Genomic DNA, 16984 nt, shown 5'->3' on the forward strand with positions numbered 1-16984 from the left:
AGGCCTCTGGAGCTCTCTAGATCCTGCCCATTTCCCAAGGCTGATCCTTATACTGATTCTGTTAATTTGCGAAATAAATTAGTTTTATTTTTCCTTCTTCAAAGTAGTTAGAATTGGTTTCTATTGCTTGTGATCAAGAATACACAAGGCATTTCACTGGTTCTACCTTCGAAATATGTCCAGAATCAGACCACTTTGTATCCTCTCTACCATCCAATTCTAAGTTACCATCATCTTGCACCTGAATTATTGCAATAACCTACTAACTCATCTCCTGAATTTTATCCTTAACAGTCAATCCTTAATAAAGCAACCAGAGTATTCCTGTTAAAACATAAGTCAGATTATGTTGCTCTGCTCAAAACCCTTTAATGGCTTTCCATTTCTTCCATACTGAAGCCAATGTTCTCAGAGTATTCTTTATGGTCCCACACAGTTTTCACTAACTTCATCACCTCTTCCTCTCCCCTTTATACCTTTACATACTTCTAGCCACTCTGGCCTCTTTGCTGCTCCTCAAACACGTCGGCGCACTCCTAACTCAAGCTGGTTTATCCGCTTTTATGTTCTTCCCTAATGAATGCATGACTTGCTCCCTCTTCTCTTTCATGTCTTTGCTTAAATGCACCTTCTCAATTAGTCTATGTGGCTACCTCACCCAAAGCACTCCTGGTCCCCTTAACCCTGCTCTTTTTATTTCATAGCCATTATCACCTGTAAGCATATTATATATTTATTTTTATGTTCATTATTTATTGTCTGACTTTCTGCACTAGAATGTGAGCTCCAGAGAGTCAGGGAGTTTTGACTGTTTTGTATAATAATGTTTTCCAGTGACAAGAGCAGTATCTGCCACACAGTAGGTACTCAAAATTTTCTGGAAAGAAAAAATAAATGAAAGACAAAAGGAAGAAAGGAAAAAAGGAAAGAAGAAAGGAATGAAGGATTTTATTTTTATTTATTTATTTATTTATTTTTAAGAGATGACCGGTAAGGGGATCTTAAACCTTGACTTGGTTTTGTCAGCACCACACTCACCCAAGTGAGCTAACCGGCCATCCCTATATGGGATCCGAACCCATGGCCTTGGTGTTATCAGCACCACACTCTCCCGAGTGAGCCATGGGCCGGCCCAGGAATGAAGGATTTTAAAACTTTATGAATATTACCTACATATTAAAATGAAAATTTAGTCTATAGTTAATCCATTGTTTTCCAGGTTTTCAAATATTTCTTCAAATGAAATATCACAATGAACTGCAATAAATAAAACAGATAAAAGGCAAGCTAGATTATAGTATGGGAAGAGAGGTTCTTATTTGCCTCCATAGAATCCCTGCAAAAATTTAAGCTCTTCCAAAACACAGATTTGAAAACCACTGACATAACAAAAATTCTTAATTTATAGAATAAGAAGCTGAAATTTACTCCTAATAAAGATTCACACCCATCTATAAAGTGATCTTCAAAAAAAAAAAAAAGTTGCTTATTTGAATTTGAATCTAATTAATCTCTAGATCTATGATTTTGTAGGAAATACAGAGAACAGAGAAACATGATAAATTACACCACAGGGGTACAATTAGCAAGATTAGACTTGTAGGAGACTTCACAAGACAGCCTGTTTTTTTCAACAATTAAATTGTGAGGGGAAAATGAGCAATAAAGAAATAGACAATAAAATAATTTAAAAAATAGTCAATAGGCTAGCCCAGTGGCTCACTCGGGAGAGTGCAGTGCTGATAACACCAAGGCCCCGGGTTCAGATCCCATATACGGATGGCCGGTTCGCTCACTGGCTGAGCGTGGTGCTGACAACACCAAGTCAAGGGTTAAGATCCCCTTACCGGTCATCTTTTTAAATAAATAAATAAATAAAAATTAAAAAAAATAAAAAATAGTCAATAGATTATACTTAAGAGACATATAACCAATCACAATGTATGAATTTTATGTGAATCATGATTCAGATTTTTTTTAATTATTAGAATAGGATTTTTCCTTCTGCTATAGCTGAGTAAACTACCAAATGATGAGTTTTCTCAGAAATAAGAACTATAAATTTACCTGAAGGCTTTGAACAGTGAACCACTCAGACTCAGCAAAGGAGTAAAAACTTGGAAGAATGAAATAAGTTTTACATTTTTATGGCTTTTAGAGTAAGGAAAATCAATTGGTGTCATGCAAAGGCTAAAAGTCAAAGAGAAAATCCACAATCTTTTTGGCATAAAGACCAGAGGAAAGAGTTTAGGACAACCACACCTGCTGAAAATTTAGGGGGAAGTCCTATAGAGAGCCTGATAGGAGTGCTCCCATTTTTTTTTTTTTTTTTTTTTTAGTTCATATCTTTTATTAACTCATACACAATTACTTGTCTTCCGGTTTGCTGAAACAATAAGTCAGAAAACATTTGCCACAATAATATCTGTTGAAGTCACCAGCCATTAAAAACTACAGCACCACATTCATCTGAAGGGCACTCCCAATGAAGGCAACTAATTTTGTTATTTTTATCCACATTATAGTATTTTAGGACAGCCAGCTTAACCTTCTTTTCCTTATACTTACTCTTCTTGGGAGTGGTGTAAGACTTCTTCCTTTTCTTAGCACCACCATGAAGTAACAACACAAGATGAGGAGGGGACTCCTTTGGAGTGCTATAGTCAGACAAAATATGTACATTTTCCAGTTGGTTGCCAGCAAAGATTACTCTTTGCTGATCAGGAGGAATTCCTTCCTTATCCTGGATCTTGGCCTTTACATTTTCTGTTGTACCTGAGGGTTCAGCTTCTAGAGCCATGGTCTTCCTCATAAGGGTTTTTATGAAAATCTGCATCTTGGTAGTGGTTCCACCACAGATGAGATTGGAAAGGACAAATTCTGTATATAAACTGATCCCAAATTCTGCATATAAACTGATCCCACCTCTAGTTGAGTCATTAACCATGCAAAAGGAGAATTACAAAAAGGAAAAAAAGAAAAAACAGAACTGAGATTTGAGCTGCTGGCCAAGAGACAGAGTTTGTAGTTTGAATTTAAACAAATTAATTGCCTAATAATATGAAAATACTAACAATTCTTTTGGGTAATAAAACAGAAATTAAGAATCTCCAGGACATAACATTACATCCAGTATGCAATCCAAAAAAGAAAGGGTGACATATTCCTAGAGAAGATACTACCAACAGAGGCTAATTCTGAGATGGCCCAAATGTTTAAATTAGTGTTCAAGGTCTATAAAGCAGTTATTATAACTATGCTTAATGAGGTAAAGGAAAATATGGTTGTAATAAATGAAAACAGAAAATCTCAGCAGAGAAGTAGTATAAAAAAAGAATCAAATGGAGTGCAAAAAGCAAGAACTGTAAAAGAAAAAATTTAATAATCATATTTCATCAAAATTAAAAACTTCTCTTTAAAATATGCTAAGGAACATTAACAGTTAATAAAATGAAAAGACAAGCCATAGACTGGAAAAAAAAATTTTCAAAATACATACTTGATTAAGGATTCATATTAAAAATATTTAAAGAACTCTCAAACTTAGCAATAATAACAAGCAATTGATTTTTTACAACATGGGCAAAAACAAATTTGACAGATATTGTACCAATGAAGAAGTACAAATGGCAAAGATGCACATTTGATGCTTGATATCATTATTCTTCAGGAAAATGTAAATTAAAACCACATTCACATACTATTGCACACCAGTTAGAATGGCTGTAATTTTAAAAATTGTCAGTACCAAATTCTGGTTAGGATGTGGACCAACAGGACAGCTACTCCTACATTGCTAGTGTAAATGCAAAAGTTTTAGCCACTTTGGAAGAGAATTTGGCAGCTTCTTACAACATTAAACATACTATTGCCATAAGATCCAGAAGTTCCCTTCCTAGGCGTGAGAATCTTTGAAGAAGAAACTTTATTCATAATTTCTAAAAACTGGAAAGAACCCAAATGTGTATCACTAGTGAATGGATAAACAAGTAGTGGTACCATGGAATACTACTTGGCAATTTACACACAAGATGGATGACTCTCAAGGATTATGTCAAGTGAAAGAAGCCAGAAACAAAAAGCCACATGTCATATGATCTAATTTATACAGCATTCTGGAGCTGCAGCAGCTGCAGAGGTGACAGGAGACATGTGTGGCACCAGGGCTCATTCTTAGGCCCAGGAGGGAAGCACCCACAGCCACTGCAGCTATTGAGGTGAGTTTAGACCCATGTAGCATGGGGCTCAGTCTTAGGACTGGGAAGGAAGCACCCATAGGCCCAGCAGGTGTGGACGTGAGCTGAGACCCTTGTGGTACTGGGGACTTAGTCTATGGCCACAGATTCTGGAACAGGAGCCAAGGTGGTATATATAGCCACTGCCACACCTACTGTCACTGCAAGTACAGTTCACCACCACAGTAGCATCCAGAGCCACTCTACAGGCAACCTGCTGCTCACTCAACTACATTGGTATAAGAAGAGTCACCAGTGGAGCCTGCAAATAGAAGAAGAAATATTTATCCTCATAGCCAACCCCAGGGTAATAGAAGAAGCAAGTCCTCTACCAGATGACCAAATATCAACAAAAAAAATACTAGAATTACAAACAAACAAGAAGATATGACACCACCAAAGGAATACAGTAATGCTCAAATTCCAGACCCCATAGAACAGGGAATCCTTGAAATGTCTGAAAAGGAATTCTGAGCAATGATCTTAAGAAAACTCAAAGAAATAGAAGAAGACTCAATTAGAGAGCACAATGAAACAAAAAGAATGTCCAGAATATGAAGGAGGAAATTTACAAAGAAATTAATAACTTAAAAAAGAGTGTAGCAGAACTCCTAGAGATGAAAGATTAACTCAGTGAAATTAGAAACAGAGCTTGAGCAGCAGGCTAGAGTAAGCAGAAGAAAGAATTTCAGATCTTGAAAATGGTCTTTTTGAAATAACCCAGGCAGACAAAAAGAAAAAAGGAAAAACAAATTTAAAATAACGAAGAAAATCTAAGAGAGAGAGCATAGACAACCTCAAGTGCTCTAACATCCAAATTGTGGGTATTCCAGAAGGGGAGGAGAAAGGAAAAGATTGAAAACCTATTCAAGGAAGTAATAACAGAAAACTTCCCACGTGTAGGGAGAGATGGAGACCTTCAGATCCAGGAGGTCAAAGGTCCCCAAACAAATTTGATCCAAAAAGATACCCTCCAAGACACATTATAGTCAAATTTTCAAAGCTCAAAGACAAAGAATTCTAAAAGCAGGAAGAGAAAAACACCAAGTCACCCATAAGACAATCCCCATCAGACTAACAGCAGACTTCTCAACTGAAACCCTACAGTCTAGAAGAAAGTGGAATGATATATTCAAAACACTAAAAGAAAAAAATTGCCAGCCAAGAATTCTTTACCCAGCAAGGCTCTCCTTGAAATGAGGGAGAAATAGTGTATTTCTCAGACAAACAAAAATTGTGGGAGTTCATGACAACATGACCAGCCGTGCAAGAAGTTCGAAAGGGATTCCTTCATCTGGAATCTGAATAATGATGATCACTTTCATGAATACACAAGAAAGAGCAAAACTCACCATTAAAACAAAAATGTCAGTAAGAAAGAGAAAGAAGCTAAATCCTGCCACCTCAAATTTCCAGATAACATTGAAGAAGAGGAATAAAAGGGTACGTAATGATCAAAAGATATTTAAAACACATAAACAAAAAGCAATTAAATGACAGGAATTAAACAATACCTGTCAATAACTACCCTAAATGTGAATGGATTAAACTCCCCATTCAAAAGACACAGACTGATTGATTGGATTAAAAAGCTAGACCCAAGTATATGCTGTCTTCAAGAGACCCATCTCACCTATAGAGACATACACAGACTAAAAGTGAAGGGATGGAAAAAGATATACCATGCAAATGAAAACCAAAAACAAACAGAAGTATATATTCTTATATCAGATAAAATAGACTCTAAACCAAAAAACACAAAAAGAGACAAAGACCGCTATACATGATAAAAGAATCTGTCCAGCTAGAAGACATAAACATCGTAAATATGTATGCAACCAGATATATAAAGCAAACACTCTTAGACCTAAAGAATGAAATGGGCCCTAATACATTAATAGTGGGTGACCTGAACACCCCTCTCTCAGTATGGGACAGATCTTCCAGGCAATGAATCAACAAAGAGACACAAGATTTAAACTACACCTTAAACCAACTGGACCTGGCAGATATATATAGAACATTTCACGCAACAACTAAAGAATATACTTTCTTCTCATCAGCACATGCAACATTTTCCAGGATAGACCACATATTAGGTCACAAATCTAGTCTCAGCAAATTTTAAAAAACTGAAATCATTCCAAGTATCTTTTCAGAACACAATGGACTAAAACTGGAAATTAATAACAAGCAAAACTCTAGAAACTATATAAATACATGGAAACTAAACAATAGCCTCTTGAATGACCCATGGGTCCAAGAAGAAATTAAACAGGAAGTCAAAAAATTTCTTGGAACTAATCAAAATAAAGACACATCATACCAAAACCTGTGGGATACTGCAAAAGCAGTACTAAGAGGGAAATTTATTGCAATAAATGCTTGCATCAAAAGAATGGAAAGACTTCAAATAAATGACCTAACACTACACCTCAAAGAACTAGAAAAACAACAACAATCCAATCCCAAAGATTGTAGATGGAAAGAATTTATTAAGATCAGAGCAGAACTAAATGAAATAGAGACCCCAAAACAATAGAAAAGATCAACGAAACAAAAAGTTGGTTTTTCGAGAAGATAAATAAAATAGACAAACTATTAGTTAGGTTAACAAAAAAAAGTAGAGAGAAGACCCAAATAACGAAAATCGGAAATGAAAAGGGAGCCATTACAACTGATACCACAGAAATATGAAGAATCATTAGAGACTATTATAAATATCTGTATGACAGCAAATATGAAAAGCTGGAAGATATGGATAAGTTTCTGGACACATACAAACTACCCAGACTGAATCAAGAAGAGATATACGGCATTCTGAAAAAACAAAACTATAGAGACAAATAGGAGATCAGAGGCTGAGGGGAAGGAGAAGGGATTTACTACAGAATGGCAGAAGAGAACATTTTGGGATGATAAAAGTACTCATATCTTGACTGTGGTAGTACTTATACAAATGTATACCTTTGTCAAAACTCATTAATTTTACTGTATGTAAATAATACCTCGATGAACATAACTTAAAAACACAAAAAAAATGGAAATTCTAGAACCAAAAAATATAATAGTAGAAATACATAATTAACTGGAGAGGCTTAACGGTGAATGGAGGAGACAGAACAGAATCAGTCAACTTAAAAATAGTATAGAAATTATCCAATCTTAAGAACAGAGAAAATTTCTGGATAAAAATGAAGAGAGCTTCAGGGACCTGCGGGACAATATCACATGTAATTGGACTCCCACAAGGAGAGAGAGAAATGGACAAAAAATATTTTAAGAAACAATGTCCAAAATTTTTTCAAATTTGGCAACAGATATAGTTTTGCCAGGAGCAAAAGCATCTGCTTCCAGAAGCTTAGCAAATCCCAATCAGGAAAAAATACTAAGAAAGTCTTGCATATCATAGTAAAATTCCTGAAAACCAAAGATAAAGGAAAAATCATCAATGTACCCATGGAAAAATGACACACTACAAGTAGGAGAACAATGATATGCAAAACCACTGACTTCACATCAGAAACTATAGAAACCAGAAGACAGTGACACAACATCTTTCAAGAGTTGAAAGAAAAAGTATTAATCCAAATTCTATATCAGTGAAAATATATTTTCAGAATGAAGGCAAAATAAAGACATTTTCAGGTAAAAGAAAACTAAGAATTAATTCCTGGCCCATTTTCACTACAAGAAATGTTAAAGAAAGTTTTTCAGGTTGATGTGAAATGATTCCAAGTAGAAATTTTAATCCTCATGAAAGAATGAAAAACTTCAGAAATAGTAAATAACTGGGTAAATCTAACAGATGATTTTCCTATTAATTTCTTTAAAACACATTAACTTCTAAAAGAAAAATTATGGCATTTTTGTGATGTTTATAATGTAAAGTACATATAATACATGATAACTAGAGCAAAAAAAATGGCTGAGGTAGCAAATGAACTCATATGGTTGCAAAGTTTATACATGTTATGTGAAATAGGATATGAAAAGTTAAGGATGTATACCATAATCCCTAGAGAAAACATTATATTAATTACTCCAAGAGGCATAAATAAAAATGCAAAGAGGCAAAGAAAAAGTAAAATTCTAAAAATATTTAAATAAATTAGACAGCAGGAAAAGGTAAAGAGAACAAAAAACTGACAGACAATCCCAAAAAACACAAATAATAAAATGGTGCATCTAAATAAAACATATCAATAGTTACATTAAATAGAAATGGATTAAACACTTTGCTTAAAAGGATGAGATTGTCAGAAAGGATTAAAAAGAGCAGGACCCAGCTATAGTCTGTCTATATGAAACATATTTTGAATAAGAACACTCAGGTAAGTTGGAAGAAAGTGGATAGAAAAAATATATACCGTGTGTATTTGTTATCCATTGGTGAGTAACAGCTACTCCCAAAACTTTGTCATTGAAAACAACTGGTTGAGGGCATTGGCCCATAGCTCACTTGGGAGAGCATGGTGCTGACAACACCAAGTCAAGGGTTAAGATCCCCTTACTGGTCATCTTTTTTTTAAAAAAAAGAAAGAAAACAACTAGTTGGCTGGTTAGCTCACTTGGGAGATGATGGTGCTGATAACACCAAGGTCAAGGATTCAGATACCCTTATCAGCCAGACACCAAAAATAAAAGACAAAAATTATTTCAAAAAATAAAATAACATTTATTATTTCACAGTTTCAGTGGGACAGGACCCTGGGCACAGCTTAGCTGAATCCTCCAGTACAGTGTCTTCCAAAAGGCTGCAATCAAGGTGTTGACCCAGAATCTCTCCCAAAACTATAATCAAGGTGTGGGCCAGCCTCACAATCATCTCAAGATTCAATTGGGCATTCCAAGCTCACTGCTTTCAAACTCAGTGTTTGTGGGCAGAATTCAGTTCCTTACAGACAGACTGAAGTCCTCAATTTCTCACTGCCCTCACTTCCTTTCTCATGAGTGTCTTTATAGGACAGTTTACAATATGGCAGCTGACTTCATCCGATTAAGTAAGAGAATGCCAGAAAGATGCAAGATACAGTCTTTTGTAACATAACCTCAGAAGTGACATGCCATCACTTTTATTAAACTCATTAGGAGCAACTCACTTGGTCCAGCCTACCCCAGGGGTGGGGCTTACACAAGCACATGAATATTAATAGGGTGGAAATTGAGAACCATTCCAGAAACTGCCTACCATAACATGCAAACAGTAAACATAAGAAAGCTAGAATGCTATATTTATGTCATATAAAATGGACTTCAAGATAAAGATTATTACCAGGGAATAAAAAAGAATGTTTCCAATTTTATAATATTAATTCATTAGGAAGACAATATCCTAAACACTATATAACTAATACCAACACTTCAAAATACATGCAAGCTAAAATTAACAGCATTAAATGGAGAAATAGAAAATTCTGCATTCAGGCCGGCCGGTGGCTCACTCGGTAAAGTGCGGTGCTGATAACACCAAGGCCACAGGTTCGGATCCTATGTAGGGATGGCCGGTTTGCTCACTGGCTGAGCGTGGTGCTGACAACACCAAGCCAAGGGTTGAGATCCCCTTACCGGTCATCTTTTAAAAAAAAAAAGAAAATTCTGCATTCATAGTTGAAGATTTTAATACCTGTACTTCATCAGTTGATAGAAAAGCTAAACTCAATAGTGAGAAAGAGAATCTGAACAAACTATTAATCACCACGCCCAAAAATCGCAGAACACACATTTTTTTCAGGAGCATATGGCATGTGTATCAAGGGTAAACCATACTCTAGGCCATGAAATATGTCTCAATAAATTTTTAAAAACTGAAATCATACAGAGCATAATGTTTGACTACATTGAAACTAAATTAGAAATTAATAACAGATCGGTAAGAAATCCCCAAATATTAAGAAATTGAACAATACATTTATAAAAAGCTACAGGTAAAAGGAGAAATTAAAAAGAAACTAGAAAACATTTTTAATTAAATAATAATGAAAATAAATCATATCAAAATTGTGCGGTACAACTGTATTAGTCCGTTTTGTGTTGCTATTACAGAAATACCTGAGACTGGGTAATTTATAAGGAAAAGAGGTTTATTTGGCTTATGATTCTGGGACAGCTGCATCTGGTATGGGCCTCAGGCTGCTTCTTCTCATGGCAGAAAGTGGCAGGCAGCCAGCGGGTACAAGCAGATCACATGGCAAGAGGAAGCAAGAGAGAGAAAGGAGGTGCCAGGGTCTTTTTAAACAACCAGCTCTCATGGGAACTAATAGAGTGAGAACTCATTCATTAATCCCCCACCTAGAGAGAGCATTTATCCATTCATGAGGGATCTGCCCCCATGGCTCAAACAGCTTCCAGAACTGCCACATTGGGGATCAGATTTCCGCATGAGTTTTGGGAGGACGACACATCCAAACTCTAGCAACAATTAAAGCAGTACTTAGAGGGAAATTTGTAGCTTTAAATGCATATATATATATATATATATATTTTTTTTTTTTAAAGCCTACAGTTTTCTTAAGGTCTACCTTAAGAAGATAGAAGAAAATTGCAAAGAAAACCAAAAATAAACGGAAGTCAAGGGTGAAAATATCAAGGAAACAGAAAAGAGACAAACAATAAATTTAGAAAACCAAAAGTTGGCCTTTGGAAAGATCAGCAAAATTTATAAACCGCCAGTTAGATTGGTCAAGGAAAAAGAACACAAATAATATTAGGAGTAAAAGTGGGGTTATCACAATAGATTCTACAAACATTAAAAAGATAAGACAATATTATGAACTTTACGCCAAAAAATTGGCACTTTAGATAAAATGAACACTCTTTGAAAAGTATAACTTTACCAAAATTTTCACAAAATTAAACAGACAAACTGAATAACCATATTTTTAAAATTAAATAATTATCAAGAAATCTTCACACAAACAAAACTGCAGGGTTTCACAAGGAATTCTATCAGATATTTAAGATTTCACACCATTTTTATACAAACTTATTCATAGAAAAAGAGGAGGGACCATTTGTTTTATGAGCTTAACAGTACACTAATACAAAATCCTGAGGGGAAGAAAAACTACTAAGAGAGAGAGAGTGACTGAGAGGGAGACTGATATCCCTCTTGAACACAGAGAAACATAAAATTTAACAAAATATTTGCAGATTAAATTCAGCAATATGTAAAAACTATCATAATGAACTATCATTCATTATACCATTATAATCAAATAGGGTTTATTCAATCAATGCAACACCTTTTATTAAAAGAATACGTAAAAAGGGCTAGCCGGTTAGCTAATTTTGGAGAGCATGGTGCTGATAACTCCAAGGTCAATGACTCAGATCCCCACACCAGCCAGCTGCCAAAAAAACAAAAAGAATAAGTAAAAAGACTTTGTGATTATTGCAATAGATGTTTATATAAAACTGATGTAATAAAAGTAAACACCCTATGCAGACAGTAAATAATCAGTGGTTGTAAGGGGTTAGGAGAGAAGGAGGGATGAATGGGCAGAGCACAGAGGATTTTTAGGGCAGTAAAACAATTCTGTATGATCCTATTATGGTGCATACATGTCCTTGTAAGTTTATCCAGACCCATAAATTGTACAACAACAACAATGAATTACAAAGTAAACTATGGACTTTAGATGATAATGATGACAGTGTGGGTTCAATTGTAACAAATGTACCACTCTGTTGGGGAATGTTGCTAACAGAGGAGCCTACGCATGTGTGGGGGCAGGAGGCATATGGAAAATCTCTGTACCTTCTGCTCAAGATTTCTGTGAACCTAAAACTGCTCTAAAAAATAACTATTCAAAAAAAAGTAAACACTCATTTATGATTTAAAAAAAAAAAACTTAGCAAACTAGGAATAAAAGGAACTTTCCCAATCTCATGTCTTCTATAAAATATCTACTGCTGAGATCTCATTTAATAGTGAAATATTTAATGAACAAGTCAAAAATGCCCATTCTCACCACTTCTGTTCAGCATTGCTGTGCAGGTCCTATTAATTGCAATAAAGCGTGAAAAATGAATAAAAGGCCTAAAGATTAGAAAGAAAGGAAACTGCGTTGATTTGCAGATGATGTAACTATTTCATAAGAAATTCTAAGGAATCTACAAAACCACCCCTAGAAATAAGAATTGACTATAGTAAGGTTTCAGGATGCAAAATTAATATGCAAAAAGTAATTGTATTTTTAAATATAGCAGTCATCAATTGGAAAATGAAATTAGAAAATAATCCCATTTACAATTGCATCAAAAAGCATAAAATACTCGGAAATTAATTAAACAAAAGGCATGTTAAACCTCTACACTAAAAACTAGAAAACATCACTAAGAGAAATTAAAGACCTAAAACACTGGAGAGAGATATCACGTTCAAAGATTGTAAAGTTCACCACAGTAGACCCCTGGAATCCACAGATTCACTTTACACAGTTTCAGTTACCTGTGGTCAACTGCGGTTTGAAAATATTAAATGGAAAATTTCGGAAATAAACAATTCACAAGTTTTAAATTGTGCACCATTCTGAGTAGTGTGATGAAATCTCACATTGTGCCACCTCCGTCCAGCTGAAGACAAGAGTCATCCCTTTTTTTTTACTATATCCATCCTGTATCCATGCTGTGACTTAGTCATTTAGTAGCCCCCTCTATTTACAGATCTATTGTCACAGTATCACAGTGATTATGTTCAAGTAATCTTTATTTTAATTAGTAATGGCCCCAAATTGCAAGAGTAGTAATTCTGGCAATTCAGATATTCCAAAGAGAAGCCATAAAGTGCTTCCTTTTACTAAAAAGGTGAAAGTTCTCAAAAATAAAAGAAAAAAAATGTATGCTGAGGTTGCTAAGATCTACGATAAGAGCAAATCTTCTATCCATAAAATTGTGAAGAAAGAAAAAGAAACTAGCATGCTAGTTTTGCTGTAGCACCTCAAACTGCAAAAGTTACAGCCACAGCGCATATTTACAAAAAACCATGGTATATATAGGATTCGGTACTATCCGCCGTTTCAGGGATCTACTGGGAATCTTGAAATGTATCTCCTGCTTAAGAAAGGAGACTACTGTGTTGTTAAAATACCAATTCTTCACAAATTGATTGATAGAATAAATGCAATCTCAATCAGGAATCCAATAGACTTTTTTGTACAAACTGACAAGATGCTTTTAAAATTTATTGAAAAGCAAAGACCGAGTAATAGCCCAAATCATCTTGAAATTGAACACAGCTAGAGAATTACCTGACTTCAGGACTTAATATAAAACTGTAGTAATCAAGATATTGTGGACTAGCGTAAGCATCTACAAATGGATAAATGAAATAGAATAGAGTCCAGAAATTGACACCATACACACACTTATACAGCCTTCTCACTTAAAGGCACCAAAGCAATCCAACATGGAAAGGAAGGACTTTTCAACAAATGGTATGAGAAAAACTAGATAGCCATATAGAATGAATCTCAACCCTTATCTCAGCATACATAAAAGTTAATTTGAGGTGGATCATAGATCTAAACATAAAAGCAAAATCTTAAAGCTCTGAGAAGAAAAAAAAGGAAAATATCTCCATGGCAAGAGAAATTACAGAAAGCAATAACCATTAAAAAAAAAACTGATAAATTAGGCTTATTATAATTTAAATCAAAGAAACCATTAAGAAAATGAATTAGGCAGTCCATAGACTGTGAGAAAATATTTACAAAACATATATCAGGCAAAGACTGGTATTCAGGATAGGATATATATAGATAAATACATATCTTGGATACACACAGATACATGCATACACATGAGGGCACTTCAAAAAGTTCGTGAAAAAATAGAATTAAAATATAATATGAATCTTAACCATGAATTTTTTTAAGTAGCCTTGTATCTCCAACTATATCCAGGAGATATGGATATATAGATATCTATATGACATAGATCATATAGAAAATGATATAGATATCTCTATTTATATATCTATATCTGACTGTATCTTCTACACCTTAATAACAAAAAGCTAAGAAAGCCAATAAAAAATGGACAAAAGATTTGAACAGACAGTTTCAAGAATATAAACCAATGGCCAATAAAGACATGAAAAAGTCCTCAGTCATTAGTAATCAGGGATATGCAAATTAACACTAAAATGAAATAACAGTATTGTAGTGGATTGAATTATGTACCCCTAAACTTCCTGAAGCTTGAATTGTGTCTCCCAAGTTTTATGTATTAGAAACTTAGCTCCCACTGTGACTGTTAAGAGGGTGGGAAATCCACTTATGGTAATTGAAAGGTGGAGCCTTGAAGCCGTGATTGAATTGTGGCACTGTGCAGTAGTGAATGGATTAAAAATGATGGTCAAGGGCGTGGTTCTGAGGGCTTTAAAAGAAGAGGAGAGTCTTTCTCACTCTCTCTGCTCTCTCTGCTTCCACCGTCTTGCAATGTGAGACTGACCCCTGGGTCACTATTGCCACCACCAGATGGACTTTGAACTTTCCAGCCTCAGAAACTGTAAGGAATAAATTTCGTTTTTCTTTGTAATTACCCAGTTCCGTGTATTTTGTTATAAGCAATGAGAAATGGACTAATACAAGTATGAATGGCCAAAATTAAAAACAGTACTGTTTTAAATTTAAAAATTAAAAATAAAAATGTTGGTGTGGATGTGCAAAAATCAGAACCCTCATAAATTGTTGGCAAATAAAAGTGCTACAACCCCTTTGGGAATAGATCTGGCATACACCTACCCTAGGACCTTGATACTACCTAAGAGAAATCATTGTATATGGCCACAAAAATATGTTTAAAAATATTCATAGCCATTTTATTTATAATAACATCTGGGAAACAGCCCAGATGTCCATCAGAGAATGTATAAACAAACTATAGTATATTCATACAATGAAATATTGCTGAGCAAGAAAAAGGAAGGAGTCACTGATTTCCACAACCGCATGGATGATTCTCAAAAACATTGTGCTGGGGGAAAAAAAGCCTTACACAAAAGAGTAAGGCTATTTATGTATGGTTCTAGAGTGGTCAAATTTAATTGATGATGGAAAAAAATCAAAACAGCAGTTGTTTCTTGGGGAATGGAGATAGGGAATAAATGAAGAGGCATAATGACAACGGCAATGTTTTTTGCCATTGGGTTATACAGGTATATGCATTTGTCAAAACTCAGTGGTTATACACTTAGAATTTGTGCATTTTATTGTCTGAGAAGTTTACCTCAAAAGCCAATATTGTATTCTAGTTAATGATATGCATGTTGAAGTATTTAAAGGAAATTATACTGATATCTGCAATTTACTCAGAAATGTATAAAAAATACAGATGAGGTGGGGGATGGATAGAGGGATAGATATATGATAAAACAGAAATAGTAAAATACTAATAGTATGACCTAGGTGGCCTGTAAATAGGTGCTCACTGTAAAATTATTTCAACTTAGTTGTATGAAAATTTTCATAATAAAATGTTGGAGAGGCCTGGCTGGTTAGCTCAGTTAGTTAGAGCGTGGTCTTATAACACCAAGGTTAAGGGTTCAGAGCCCCATACCAGCCAGCCACCAAAAAATATATATATATTAGGGAAAAGATTCAATAAAAAACTTACTAAAAATATGAAAATACCAAGAAAATGTGAATGCTCACGGATATTTGATGATGTTAAGAAATTATTGTATTTATTATTTTTTGTGTGATGATGGTATTGTGGTTGTAATCTTTAAAGAGTCCTGTTTTTTAGATACATTCCGAAATATGAAAACCAGTTTTTTGAGACCATTGCCAAGTTTATTTTTCTTCATTGGTTCCCAAAATGTATATATTTTTTGTTACCTGTAATTAACCTTATGAGCTTCCCAGTTATCTTCTGTTTTCCTAAGGTTGTGAGATATTGACCCTACATACAATACTATTAAATCCTGGAGCAGTAATAGAGCAAGGAAGGGCTGGCCTGTGGCTTACTTGGGGTAGTGCGGTGTTGGTAACACCAAGGTCACAGGTTTGGATCCCTATATAGGGATGGCCAGTTAGCTTGCTTGGGAGAGCGTGGTGCTGACAACACCAAGAAAAGGGTTAAGATCCCCTTATCAGTCTTCTTTAAAAAAAGAAAGAAAGAAAGAAATAGAGCAAGGAGTGACCTTTAGTGTAGGAATTCACAACTTATGTGATATGAGTTCAAAGACTCTGGGACCAGAAAGTTCTAATCCATAATGACTGAGCTACTGACATTACAGCAAACACAAGGGACCAACTAAACTGTGAGATTCTAAGCACCAGAGAGGCAAATAAAGGTAAAGAAATTCTATATTTTGAACAATAGAAGTGAGTCAGTGGAAACCTAAAATTCAGGCAATTGTCATGATTCCAAAAGTTCTTAGGGATGGCTGGTTAGCTCAGTTGGTTAGAGAGCAGCCTTATAACACCAAGATCAACAGTTCAGATCCTCGCACTGGCCAGCCCCCTCCCCCCCAAAAATGTAAACATCAAAAGTTCTTAACCTTTGCCAGTAAATGAACAAACGGGTACCCTATGAGGTAATTTGTGGGGTTTTGTGACAATTGTATGAAATAGTGTTGGTACTTAGAACAGTGCTTGATACATAGAAAGCACTCGATAAATGCTAGCTATTAATATCATTACTTATTTGAATAAATATACAAATACTTATTATGTGCTTATATACCAGGCACTCTGATAGGTACTAGGGATAAAAACATGAAACACATACCAGCCAACCAC

The 16984-nt window shown here is 34.9% G+C and overlaps 1 pseudogene; it reads right to left on the bottom strand.

Annotated features, from left to right (window-relative positions):
• Positions 1–2315: 2315 nt before the first annotated feature.
• On the bottom strand, positions 2316–2836 carry LOC103596259 (annotated as a pseudogene).
• Positions 2837–16984: the final 14148 nt, after the last annotated feature.

This window comes from Galeopterus variegatus, unplaced genomic scaffold, assembly GCF_000696425.1.
Source record: "Galeopterus variegatus unplaced genomic scaffold, G_variegatus-3.0.2 Scaffold1967, whole genome shotgun sequence".
NCBI classification, from domain to species: domain Eukaryota; kingdom Metazoa; phylum Chordata; class Mammalia; order Dermoptera; family Cynocephalidae; genus Galeopterus; species Galeopterus variegatus.